The following is a 13,679-nucleotide window of genomic DNA, read 5'->3' as shown; positions in this document are numbered from 1 at the left end:
TTATGTGGGCTATACGTTACTTCCCATTTATTGAACATTACACTATGTTCAATAATTCTACCAGGAGACTCCTTATTTGTAAATGTTCAGTAGTTCTGAGTGTTTTCTTAACAGCCTTGCGTCAATAGTTATTTTAGCAGTGTCTCCATTACTTCCTAATCGTCCACTGCTCTTTGGTTTACTGCAAAAAAAAAAAGAAAGAATTTTATATTTTAGTCATTGTTGAGTCGTCACAGATTTCAAGCCTGCCCATTTATTTAGAGAGTCTATTTTCTCTTACTATTTTTCGATTCAAAATTTTACATATAGTTAGTTATCTTATTTTTAATCCCTTTGGCTGTACTAATGCTTCTATTTTTTGTGGTCATTGTCTGCTTTCAGCTGTGAGAAACTGATTCATATTCTTCTACATTGAACTATTGTTTCTCATTAAATGGTAAATAATAATACATAATGATGGTTGCAAGAAAATAGAAGATAGTTTCCTGCCCTTGTAGTGATCACAGTCTAAAAGAGGAAAGAGAAGACACATTCACATACTAAAACATGCCTATCATCAATTAGTATTTTCTGGATAGCAGTAATTAAGTATTCATGGATCTGGGAAGGAAGGGTTGGCAGTTATCTTAAAGGAGTGATTTGAATGCGTGGAGGCAGGGAGGTTTACTTGGAAATACCTTCATGGAACAAGTGAGTCTTGATGAAAGCAGTGGTGAGAGAAGGTTAAGACAGGGGATTAGAGTGATAACCTTTGCATATTTGAAAGGGTCTAAACACTTGAATCCTGAAGTTATCATCTAAGTACTCGGTCTTGGGAAGTAAGAGAAAAGGAATTGGGAGATTTGAGCTTGGATTCAGGACAGATCTTTCTTCGGTTATTCAAAGAAATTTTCCGAAATATTTGAATCATAAATTAATACATAGTTTATTGGACCACTTTTTTTTGTTTTAGTCACTGCAGCTGTTCTTGAGAACTGTAAGTAACAAGAGGCTGGATATTTTTCTTCTCTAGAACCTTTCATCATGTTGACATGGTCTCATATTGCAGTATAGGAAAACCTTTACTAAAATGGAAATGGCAGACACTGGATGATTTTTAATATTGATACCGTATATTACATCAAGTCTAAATACTCCTACCTCCTACCTAAATTTTCTAACATTTCTGGAAAATGGCTCCACCATATCTAGTCAACTATTTTTTAAAAAAATTTCTTTCAAAACAAATTTAATTTTAGCCACTGACATCTGTACATATGTTCATTCCCACAATTATTCTTTTCCTCTCCATCTTTTAGAGCCCTCTGCATCCATTAGGCCTGAGTTCAAGTCTTTATTCTTCAAAAGGCCTTTGCTCAATATTCTGTTCCTTTAAAATTACTTGTAAGAGTTACTGCCACATAGTTTTATACTTAGTTATCAGTTGAGTTTTTTGGTCTTGAATCATCGGTTAAAATATGAACTGTTTAAAGGCAAGTACCATGGCTCTTCTAAATGCCATAGTGACAAATAGAGGGCTGAAATGTAATAGATTTCTAATAAAAGTTTGTGGATTGAACAATAACAACTTCTACATTTTGTAGAGGTAAAATGAATCAGGGCAGAGGCATGAGTCTTCCATTGCCTTATGCATTCTGTAGATACAGATTTTACTTACTAGTTAAATACTAAACCAAAGTCACAGTATTGCCATGGAGTCCAGACAATCAACTGAGTCTTAGTGAATATAAAATGCTACCTGCTTCTAAAATCCTCTCCACACAGTGAGGTTCTATTCTCCCTCCTGAAGGTTTATAGCATTGCTTTTTATTGATTTCTGTCCGCATCAAACCCATACTGTTCCCTTGGTATTAAATAATAGCAATGACAGCAACAGATAACAAAGTGATCCATTCCTTTTAATGTCAGAATACTCTGAAGGGTGGTCAGTCATTTGTCTGATGGCTTACTGGTAGAGTGACCATATAGTTTATCATTCAAGCCAAGGCACTTCTGAGAACAAAAGGGAACTTTATCAGTAATTACACTGGGACCATAGGTATAAACTACTACTGTCCAAGCCAAGCTAAGACATATGATCATCCTATATATTAGAATCCCAGAAATTGCTTGTGGGGTAATAAAAAAGGTGATTAGGATGGAGTAGAGCCCATTCTGGCTACTTAGTTCCTCTTCCCTCCCATCTCATAATCCATTTCTTAGGGACCTCATGGTTGTCATCAGGAATTCCAGATCTTAGGAATTCTACCCAGTAGAATGGCAGCACAGGCATTTATTCTAGTTTTCCAGCTTATTAAAAATGATGCTTTCCAATTATTATGTACAAGACCACTTTCCTCATTCTTTATAGACTTTATTCACAACATGTTTGTACTAAAATTTCCAAAGAGGGAAGTCTCACAATTCATGACTCACAACCTTAATACATTGTTTTTACATCTACCGATGCCCATGATATGTTGCTCTCAGGGGTTACTTAGGCCAGCGGTCCGATGGCAGTTTTTATAGAGCTGTAAGTATCTCCCAAATTATTATAATTATGGTAATTTCCATAAATGTTTTTATACCAGAAACATTTTGCTGAATTAAGCATTATTTAACATACTGGGCTTTTTGAAGAAGTCATATTTAGAAGCCTGTTTTGAACCAAGAGGAGTCTTGTCATATATGGAAGGCGTGATTTTTGTGAATAGTTAAGCTTAACACCTGATAATAATAGTCGTTTAAATCTATCCTTTTAATATTATTAGAATTATAGCAAACCCAAGGATTTTCTATATTAACGCTGGTTTGTCTATCCCTGCATATAATTAGAATTACAGAAAATCCAAGGGAGCTGTGAATTTACAAACAAAAAGCATTATTTGAGTTATCTGCTAATTTTAGAATTAGCAAATTTTCTCAATTGAGATGAAATCATATTTTGTGAGTATAATTTTACAAAAACGATTTAAGGGGATATGTGAGAAGTGCTCTAACTTGGAGTCTTGTCTTTATTAAATATGCAAGGGCATCATGGAGTCATGAATTAAATGTAAAACAATATCTCAGGAGTGAGACAAAGTATTCTGAAGTCAAGTTCAGTCTCAAGTGAATGTGGGCTTTTAGAAACTACTCTGTAGCTGCACAGAGGTATTGAGATACTTTTTTCCTAGTGGCCTGTCACATAGTAGACACTATTGTATTTGGTCAATTAGACTTTTCCTCTTCTTTCCTTTTTTCCTTTGCTGTCAGAAGAAGTGGTGTATGTTCTTGGACCTAAAGCCAGTTCCTCAACCTGTGTACTGCATCACTTTCCATCTCACCTCTCTGGGGGGGCCTCGCTGGTCCCCTGTTACCTGTAGCTCTTCTCCCCCTACACCACTCCCTACCCCAGCTCTCCTGTATTCTTTCAAATAAAGCATCATACTGAAATATATAATTTATGTGAACATCCACGTCATTTTCAAAACCTCATCACTGTCTTCACCTAGTTTGCTTAATTAAGTAATATGTTGACATAAACAGGATCTCTGGCCCAGAAGAAGCTGTAACAGATGGCATCTAAAACCAAAGATAATCATTAACCTGTCCCATGGAAGGTGTGAAGCAGCGTGTTTAGAAATAAGCATGGTTGTAAGATGGCTCTTTATAAATGTCTGAGAAATGCATTCTTCAGACATATATAGAATAAGGAGATGCAAGGAATGAAGAGTGGGACAAAAAGACAATCAGACCTTCCTCCATTGTATGAGTGAAGAGCTGTGCGTTCTCAGGGTATTAAATGTGCTTAATTTAATCTACTGCAGTACAATAGTATAATATTGTGAACATAGAACATATATTTCAATATGATGAATGTTATCTCAAATATTAAATATGATTACATATGGTGTATTTTAAATTTATAACATTTAATCTCATAAATCTTATTAAATAAAATATACAAATATAAATATATTTTTAAGCATAAGTACAGCCTTTGCAGAACCAAATGTGAACTGATTTTTGGTTATCTAGGATCGTGCTCATTTCTCTCAGGGTGGTTATCAAGGTGTTTCACTATTTATTTTGTTTCTTATTTGGATATGTAAAACTCTTTCTTTGATCCTCTTCTAACTGAGTCTGTAAAAGGTAACCACATTTTTCTAATCTTGAGCTAATATTTGTATAAACAAGAATAAAATTAAGGAAAATATCAACTCTAGGTCAAACTTTATCGTGGCAAAAAGCACTATGTTATTACACATTATTTTGCATTTGATTTTGTCGTTTTGTTAAACTGTTACAGTAACATTTTCTCTTTTAGGTGTTCAATATACATAACTTGTGAGGTCTCCCACACCTCCCAAACACATTCTCCAGGAAAGAGGCTGCTAAGCATCCATTTAAAGATAGCACACCGATATTGATGTGTGGTTCTGGTACCTTCCAGGCACTAAACATCCTGGCTACCCATGGAGGCACCCGGATCATCAACATTTGTCATACTTTTTCTGGGCTGCTTCATCTGTATCAGAGATCCCAGTCTTATGGTGCAAAGTCAAGTGTTTATTTTTTAAAACAGGCTCCCCTACATGAAGAGGATTTAAACAATAAATACAAACTGCTATAGTGATCAACTGCATGCTCTCAGACACACTCTCAGGTCAAACCTTCACAATATAGAATAAGAATTCATGTAATTTCAGATCTTTATTGAGTGCCTTCCGTAGAGTAGGGACTTTCCCTGTTATTTACTCCTCACACGACACAGCAAAACAGGCATGATTATTCCCTGTGTCTTTTCTGATGAAGTTTGGTTCAGGTTAGTTATGTGACTTGCCCAACACTCTACCCAACCAATAAATGGTGGAGCCAAAATCTAATTTTCAATGTCTTATTTCACGGCCTCCTCTCTTAAGCATTTCAATTAACGTTGCATCATTTAGTTGAATTTTGGGCATGTGTGGTTTGTGGGACTTTGAATTTTGTTTTGCTGGGACAGACCTCCTGTTACTGGTGCCTACAGCCAGAGTCCGTCTCTGCTGCTCTTTTTTTTTTTTTTTGCGGTACACGGGCCTCTCACTGTTGTGGCCTCTCCCGTTGCGGAGCACAGGCTCCGGACGCGCAGGCTCAGCGGCCATGGCTCACGGGCCCAGCCACACTGCGGCATGTGGGATCTTCCCGGACCGGGGCACGAACCCGCGTCCCCTGCATCGGCAGGCCGACTCTCAACCACTGCGCCACCAGGGAAGCCCTCTGCTGCTCTTTGATACTCCCCTTCAACAGCGTGAACTCAAGACCTTCATAGCCCCTAGATTTGACTTTCTTGAACCTCCTCTTTGAATGACTTTTGAGCTCCAGGAATTACCTGATTTTGATGTTGTTCCAGAGGGATAACGTAGGTACCCAGTTACAAATGTGGAAAATGAAACCCACATACTAGCTGTTGGCATCTTTCGGTAACAGGCATAATCCTAGTATGGCTTGCTGATGTTACTTGAATTATTAAGCGTCTATAATACTTGCTAAGCCCTTCCTTAAATATCTCAGTTGATCTTCTCAATTCGTTAACAATGATGTCCTCATAGTTGTACATGGAGAAACCGAGGCTCAAAAATAAGTACTATCCCCCACTAATTATAAAGTGTAGGAGAGCAAGGTACATTCAAATCTCTGGTTTCAAGAAAACCGTGGTGCATGTTTGTTCCATTCCACCATGGCACCCAAATGATTTTAGTAGAAAATACTGGAATTTCTTATATTTGAACATCAGGGACTTGCTGTGAGCATTGCCAGCACAGAAGGATATATACTGTAATAAATAAACCCATAAGTCTAGGTTGTTCTGGAGGGGGTAGCACAGACAGAGGAAGGAAATTTTATCTCCATATTTGAGGATGTAGGTGATAACGATCTTGCTTCAAAACTGAGCTCAGCAAATTTTCAGTTTATTAGAGATCCTTAAAATGACAACTCAGTTATCACTGTGAATAAGGGGATGAGTGAAGAGAAGCTGCCTCCATCCTCCATTTATCCATCCATTGATTATTTTTATAATGAATATTATTTGCTAGGCATTTTTCTAAGTGCCTTGGGTAAGGCAGTGAACAGAGATTTAGTCACACAATCAATTACAATTATTATAATTGCAATGAAGGAAATGGGGTATGAGGGTAGAATTCCTTTACCTGGTGGTAGAAAAGTTTTCAAATATCAAGGTATATAAAGTGATGCTGAATATAGACCACGTGACCATTGACTAGTCTACTTGTTTGCCAAAACCACTTCTACCTGACAATGAGACATTCCTTAGGCCTCAAGAAGGTCAATTTGAACTTAACTGTGAAGTTCTATAGACTATTCTAGTGTCAGACAATCTTTCTGTTCAAAGGCAGAAAATCTTTTTCAGCCAACCTTCCTGCCCAAGTTAGAGTCAAGATTTGATAATGTCCAGGATGAAGAGCCTGTCCACTTTAAGCCAAGTGCAAGGTGAGGATTCTCTTTCTCTCCAGAACTTTGCTCTGGGAATATTTTTTAATCCAAAAGATCCAGAGTGGCAGCACTTTCCCAAAATTCAGGAGAAAAAATTGATGATCTCTGTATTTTGATAGACTCTTTCAAGGTGAATCTAGGAATGAGAGTAGATTTGCCTATCTGCTTGAGCCCTGGAGTCTTTAACAGAGGCAGAACTTTGAAAATATAGGTCATGCCCAGTGGCCTGGGAAACCACTAAAATAAAATGATGGTCCTTCTGTTTAGCTTTAAGATTGTCTCTCTTATCTTGTCAAGATGATTCACACTGAGTCAGAAGTTACGTTTGACTGTTTTGCTCAACTGTGCCTTCTTTGCCCTGTCAGTGAGATAGAGAAATCCCTGAATGACCGTTTTTTTGAGTTGCATATATCAACTCTGATTAAGAAAGTGTCTTGATTTGTATTAGTATTACTATTTATTATTTGTCAAGTTCCTTAACAATGTCTTCATTTGTAGATTTTCTTGAAAAAAGATTCACAGTTCACATCAGCCTATCTTCTTCCCAGGGAACAGTTACTTTTTAATTTACGTTGAACTTTTTTTACACGCTAGGTTTTCTGCGTGTTGTAATTCAAGTTTGTACGGAGTTGCTTGGGTCAGATGTAGCTCATACTGTTTCTCTAAGGAAGCAAGTAAAAGTGCACTGAAATCTAAACATCTTTGCCGACTGTATGTAGTTTCTTTCTGCTGGTACTCTGTTTGATGTGGTGCTGAAGTACATACCTAAAGAAGAGAATATAAAAGATAAGCTAGAGTTGTTCTAGCATTCCCCTTTTGTGCAAACAGACTGAGGGTGTATTCAGAAAGGGAGCCGTCCTGGCCAGGCAGTTGAACAGTGTTAAGGTCCCATTCTTGGTTCCTTCTCTGCCCAGTTGACCGGCCGTGGTGATGGGTCCCTGCTCTCTGACCTGTGTAATCAGCGCAGCAGCAGCAGATTGCGTCTCGGACGGTGCACTTGTGTCATAAATTCTTTGAATTTTCCATTCTTACTGGGGATTTTTGAAAACTTCAGATGCCTCTGAACACTTTAGTAAAACCTGAAATTGCCTTATAAAATCCCGATTCCCAGCGTAAAGGATCCTCTAATCTATTTCATGCACTGCCTGCCCATTCCTAGACACAGAGGTAGCAAACGGCAAGAGGGGAAGCGAGGGAAGTGAAGGCCTCAGACGTTGAGGGAATCACGAAGAGGTGACAGGAAGGGAAAGCATCACATATTATCTCCCTTGCACTTTCTCCTCATTCCCTGAGTTCTGCCGACTTATGTCTCTAGAGCAGAGAAAGGAACTACTTGGCTCCTGACTCAGGCCTTCTGGGTGGGAGCCACATAGCACCGAGTGATTATAGAAACAATTATAGAAAAAACAGCATTTCCATTCTTCAGTTGTTTTTTCTGCCTAAGAACATTACTTAGTGTCGGGTCATCTCCAACATTTCTTTTAAAACAGAAGCCTGATTACCTAGAAGACTTACGTACCTTGAACCAACCTCCTGTATTGTCGTCGGAGAAAGAAGATGCCTCTGGGGATGACGAGCAGGATACAAAGAAAGTTCCTTTGCCCAAAATTGTCCCCTCTACTCCTTACCCTTCAACCTGATATTTATCTTATCATTTACTAATTAACTGATCAGTAGTAACCAAATGCTTGCTATGTGCTATCATACTAGATTCTATGGTTGAATAGTGAACAAAACAAAGCTCTTCATTTCTACCCCCTGCCCTCAGCTCCTCAGTTCTCGGAGCTTATATTCTGATCAGGGGGGACAGAAAATACACAAAAGAAAACGTAAGTTACATGGTACATTAGAAGTTAACTGTATTGAGGAAAATTAGGGAAGGAAAATTAGGGAGGAAATGCTGGGGTGGGGGGAGAGGGGAAGTGTCATTTTTTCAAAGGATGGTAAGGGAAGATGACATTTAGGCAGAATCTTGAGGGAGGTGGGGGAGCAAACCGTGTACTGTCTGAGGGCAAATTGGTCCAGGGAGAAGGGAAAGCTGTAAAACACTAAGCCCAGAGCATGCCTGGGGTATTCAAGGAACAGGAAGCCAGAGTAGAGGGTGCAGAGTGAGCAGGCGGGTAAAGAGAAGACAGAGAAATGGATGGATTGTGTAGATTCTTACAGACCATCGTCAGGACCTAATTTCTTTCTGGTGAGATGCAGGGCCACTGAAAGGTTTTAGGCCGAAAAGTGGCTTATTCATAGTTAGGCTTTAGAGGGATGATCTTGGCTGTTATGAGAGTAACTGAGGCTGAGGATGAGCATGGCAAAGGCAGAGGCAATGACACCCTGCGGTAGATGTCGTTGGGAAGCTGTGGCAGTAATACAGGTGAGATACGATGGTAACTTGGACCAAAGTAGCAGCAGTGAAAGTGATGATAAATGGCTAGATTCTGGACACATGCTGAAGGTAGAGCTGGCAGTATTTCATGATGGATTGGGTATAAGGCATAAAGTCAAGAAAGGAGTTGAGTGCCTCCAAAGATTTGAGCATAACATAGTTAAATAAAACAGTGAGAGTAAGTCCAAAGATTTTGGTCTGAGCAACTCAGAGAATGGAGTTGCTATTAACTAAGTTAGGACACACCTACAGGTAAAAATGTTATTGGATGGGGGAGGGGAAGGAGAGAGAAAAATCAGAAGATGCTGCCCTGATAACACCATAATGCAAATACATTTATCAGGCTCATCTTTTCTTAGTTGTATTTCATAAGTAAAATGAGGAACTTTTAAAAAAATGATAGGAGGGGTAGGGGAGAGTAATTTAGGGGCATGGCTCTAGAGCCTATAAATATATTTGTCAGTGTAATAGGAGATTTGACACAGTGGGTAGCACATTGAGTCCCATGCTTATGAGACACCGAGGATGCTGCTGACCTTGGACAACTCACTCATTCTCTTGGGATTTCATTTAATTTTTTTTGACTGCAAAATGAAGGCTCTTAATGTCTGTGAGGCCTTCCTCTGGCATTTTCATGCCAGGAGGCCCTGTAGAGTAGATTGCAATAGAAGCTAAGAAATAAATTATTTCTTTGCCCTCATTCATGTATTACCACTCCAGGACTTTACTAGTAAAAAAGAGTTAGGACCATTGTCTAATTTACTAAATCAAGGCGGACAACCAAACTGGGTAATTTGACTTTTTGAAATTTCCTTTGACATCTGTATTGTCAAGTTTGACTATCTGTGTTGATTAAAATGATTTGTAGATCTCCTCTTTTTGTGTGTCTAGTACACACACTGGTGTTGCTTTTCAGAGAATATCTGTGCTTGAAAATGTGCTCCTATGCCCAAAGACAGAGAGCCTCTGTACATTTTGAAAAATACTTTTTATGATGTGAAGTGATCACCTTCTGATGCCCTATGGGGTGTGATGAAATATGTTTGGATCAGAAGTCAGAGGGTTCATCCCAAATATTGTGGCATTACCAGCCAGCAGTCTTAAGCATATAGAATGCTACAGTATCAGCTCATCTGTTAGAATATATGAGATATGTTCATCATAGGACAGATGAAACTTCTGGCATCCAGCGACAGTGTGCTTTGGGCCTATGAGTGTGCCACATATTTGTGGCTGCTGTTTATTTGCTGGAAGGTTCCATTATATTGTATCTTTAGGATTGAGGACTTTCCTCAGCCCATGTTGAGCTGTATGGGCTTGTGGGGCAGTTATGAAATTGTGAATTCTGCACTGCTGTTGAACTCCACATTTCTCTCGTGCTGTGGTGCTGACATTCCAAGCACACAACAGTTACGCAAGAATTGATTTTTACCATGAATGGGGTGGGGTTCGTTTGAACAAGCACCTTGGTCAACGACCAGCTGTATTAGGAGATGTGAAACCCATTATTGATCCAGGGCTGAGAAATCAGTAACTGTTGTATTATATAATTATCGACGGAGCCAGAAAATGCCATGGGCAAAGCACAACTTACTATTTGTTATGCTGGATTGTCTCTCATCTGTGTCAGGCCACTGTGTTCTGCTCTCGTGTTCCCACACCATGTTTATTTATACTGTGTGCAGTTAGCTTTCATATTTCTCTTGTGATTCTGTCTTGGGGAAAAAAAATGAATACTGGTTTTTGTTCAGGGGCTGGAAAAGAAATACATTTTTCCAGACATTTGAGTGGGCCTATGCTGAATCCTAAAGTCTGGGCAGAGGGAAGATGGGGCTCCAAGAAAGATAATCAGAAGAGTGAAGAGAAGAGTCTCCCCGGTGGGTACCACTGGTCCACATTCCTTTTTCTTACCACATTCCCCAAGTGAGAAGGATGTAGATGATTGGTGTGCCCTAGTGGTGGTGAATATTAACTATGCACCTACTATCTGTAAGGTCATGTAGTAGGTCCCTAAGGAAGGGTTAGAGGGGTATGAGAGTGAAAATACAACATGGTTGTAACTCAGAAGTTGAGTAACTAACTCGTGTGTAGTACTCTGTAATCCATTGTTCAGTTCTAGCCACTGCTAGCTCTCCATCTTTCTTCCCTTCCTTCTCTTGAGTGTTCTTTTCTTTGTACTTATCAGCAAACTTATAGATCAAAGACTAGCTTCTTTTATGATGAATGTGTGTCTTTGATTCCACAGCCATATATCAAGTTCATGAACACACAACAAATGCCTACTCTAGATAGGAGGGTCTGTGAAGAAATCTTGACCACTGTCTAGGTGTTTCAGTTGATATGTCTCTGGGCTACAGAGATGAGGAGGCCATGGACCGTGAAAAGATACCAGCACCTGTAAGTGTTACAGTTAAAGTTCCTCAACTGGCTTCTGTTCACAAATGGTTAGGAAAATTATTAAACTGCATTTAAGGTCTCAATCAAATGTTTTATTTAACTGATAGCTGCCAGTGAAATTAGGGAGTCTTAATATGTCAAAAGTATCTTTTAAAGAGTTAAAGCAGAGATAACTTTGAGATGAAAATTATTGAATAATCAAACAACCTATGCTTAAAGAAAGGAAACCTAAATTAGATATAGGGGGAATATTTTCTTTTCTTTTGTATAATGATGCTGGAGTTATAATAAAAATATACCTTTATGCGTATGAATACTAAAAACCTTCACTCATGAAATGCACATGGAGAGATTCAAATTATTTATTCTATAATAATTTATTTGAAATTTCTTGGAAATATAACTTAGTAAATGGAGATTTCTCAATGCTAAGTTCAATGTTTTAATGTTCAGCTGTTAAAGTGAGTTTTGGGGGGATGAAAACAAGTTACAGCTGCTGCCCGTGTTGCTTATGTATGGAAAGCACACCACCACTGTGTAATTCCTGAAAAAAGTCTTGTTCATTAAAATGTGAAGTCGGCATACATCTATGAATACTTCTGGATTTTGTGGGAACTCTTCTGCTTCATAACGTAGAGATATCTTCAACTTTTACTATGGGCATTTAACTATTTGCATGAATGCTGTCTTATAAATACCCAAGTGTTAATCTTTAGTTGCTTGATTCGTTTTCTGCTGGGCTGTCCTGAATTAACTATCATGAGATTGTTGCTTTTAAAACTTCCAAGATTACTTTTTCCTAGAGGGTAATTAATTTTTTCCTTTTATTCTGATAGCAGAATTGAGTGTCTAATGAAATGTTAACAAATCACTAAGGCCACTATCTAAATGAAGCAAAAAAAATATACATGTTCCTCCTTATAGATTGTCTGTAAGAAGCCAGGTGGAGATGAAGAGGGAAATCAAATTGACTACTAACAAATTCAAGAGATAGAAAAGCTTCTCTTAGTATACTGGACACAAGTGTTTAGAACCGAGGATTAAGGCAAAATATTCCATTGTGTATACTCACTTTCAAAACCCAATCTCATACTCTCAGGAACAAATTACTTCATTTTTAATCCATCTCTCCCCTCTGATTATAATCTCAGCCACCAGATTATTAAATATATGAAAGCTGACTTCAGTCAAACATTATTTGATTAGTTTTTTCAATTTTCTGAGCATTCCATAAACTCATTGTTGTGGGAGTGTGTGTGTGTAAATGTGTGTGTGTTAATTTGGGTATCATGCAGGGTTTATCTATGCCTGCAGATGAATTTACTGAAAATGATTAAACCTCTCATAGTTGACTCATTATTAAAAACCAGTGTAACAGTATTACAAGAAAGACATTTTGGCCCTATTTCTAAGCTTTGTCAAATGCAAAGGAAAAAAATAATCAACATCTTGCAAAAGCAATTGGTCAAAGTTATTAATGAGGCAATTCTTTCTACATAAGGCATCATAGAAAAACTAATGAGAGAAAATGTGACAATAAATTGCAGGCTACTTTAGATTGTGTGACATTCTAATTAATAAAAGTCAACTTTAGTGGAAGAGATCGACTTTCTGTGCATTACAAATACAAATTTCATTTTTTATGCATTATATACCACCATTCTCTCTTTTATCTTGAACCAGGGACAGAGTCAGTTTTTGTGGATCCTGAGGCCTCTATAATTTGGGGGTCTTTTCAAAAATTGCTTTTGAAAAATTTACAGAAACTGTGAACGTGTTACTTAGGCCTTTTCCAGAATCTTAGAAGGGAGCTGGGCTAGTGAGGGACCCTAAAATATAAGCCTTATTAGCTTTGTTGTAAATGTGATTCCATCTTCATTCCTTTACTGAAATAATCAGAAATTAATTAATATCTGATATTAATATCACTTAGCTATTAATTAATTAGCCAATTAGTTAATTGAATTATATATTCATTGTATTAGGATTACTCTAGCTGATGTAGCAAATAGGCACATTTCAATTGCTTAACACAATTACATTTTTCCAGGATATACTTGAGAATATAGTACCTGGATGGACAGCCACTCTCAAATGACATTCCTCTATTATGAAAGGGCAAACACAAATCTCTAGAGCACTGAGAGTCTGTCATATTCACCTTCCCCCCCGCCCCTTTAGACCCTGCACTGGGTACTGGGGGAAAAATACCATATTTGACATGGACTCTATACTCAGAGCTAACAGTCTAATATTTTAGATATGTTTACAAATGCCTCTAATGCAGGGTAGACAAATTAGTATATTCATGACAGAAGTAGTATATTTGAAGGAGAATGATTGAAAAATCCAACTTTTAGTATTTTAGGGAATAGATTTGTATATTTCACACCTCTGGAAGTTTCTTAATTCATTTAAGGCTTTATGCTATGGGGATTTATGA

Source organism: Lipotes vexillifer, unplaced genomic scaffold (assembly GCF_000442215.2).
Source record: "Lipotes vexillifer unplaced genomic scaffold, Lipotes_vexillifer_v1.1 scaffold999, whole genome shotgun sequence".
Taxonomy (NCBI): Eukaryota; Metazoa; Chordata; class Mammalia; order Artiodactyla; family Lipotidae; genus Lipotes; species Lipotes vexillifer.
Note: the sequence above shows the minus strand (reverse complement) of the source record.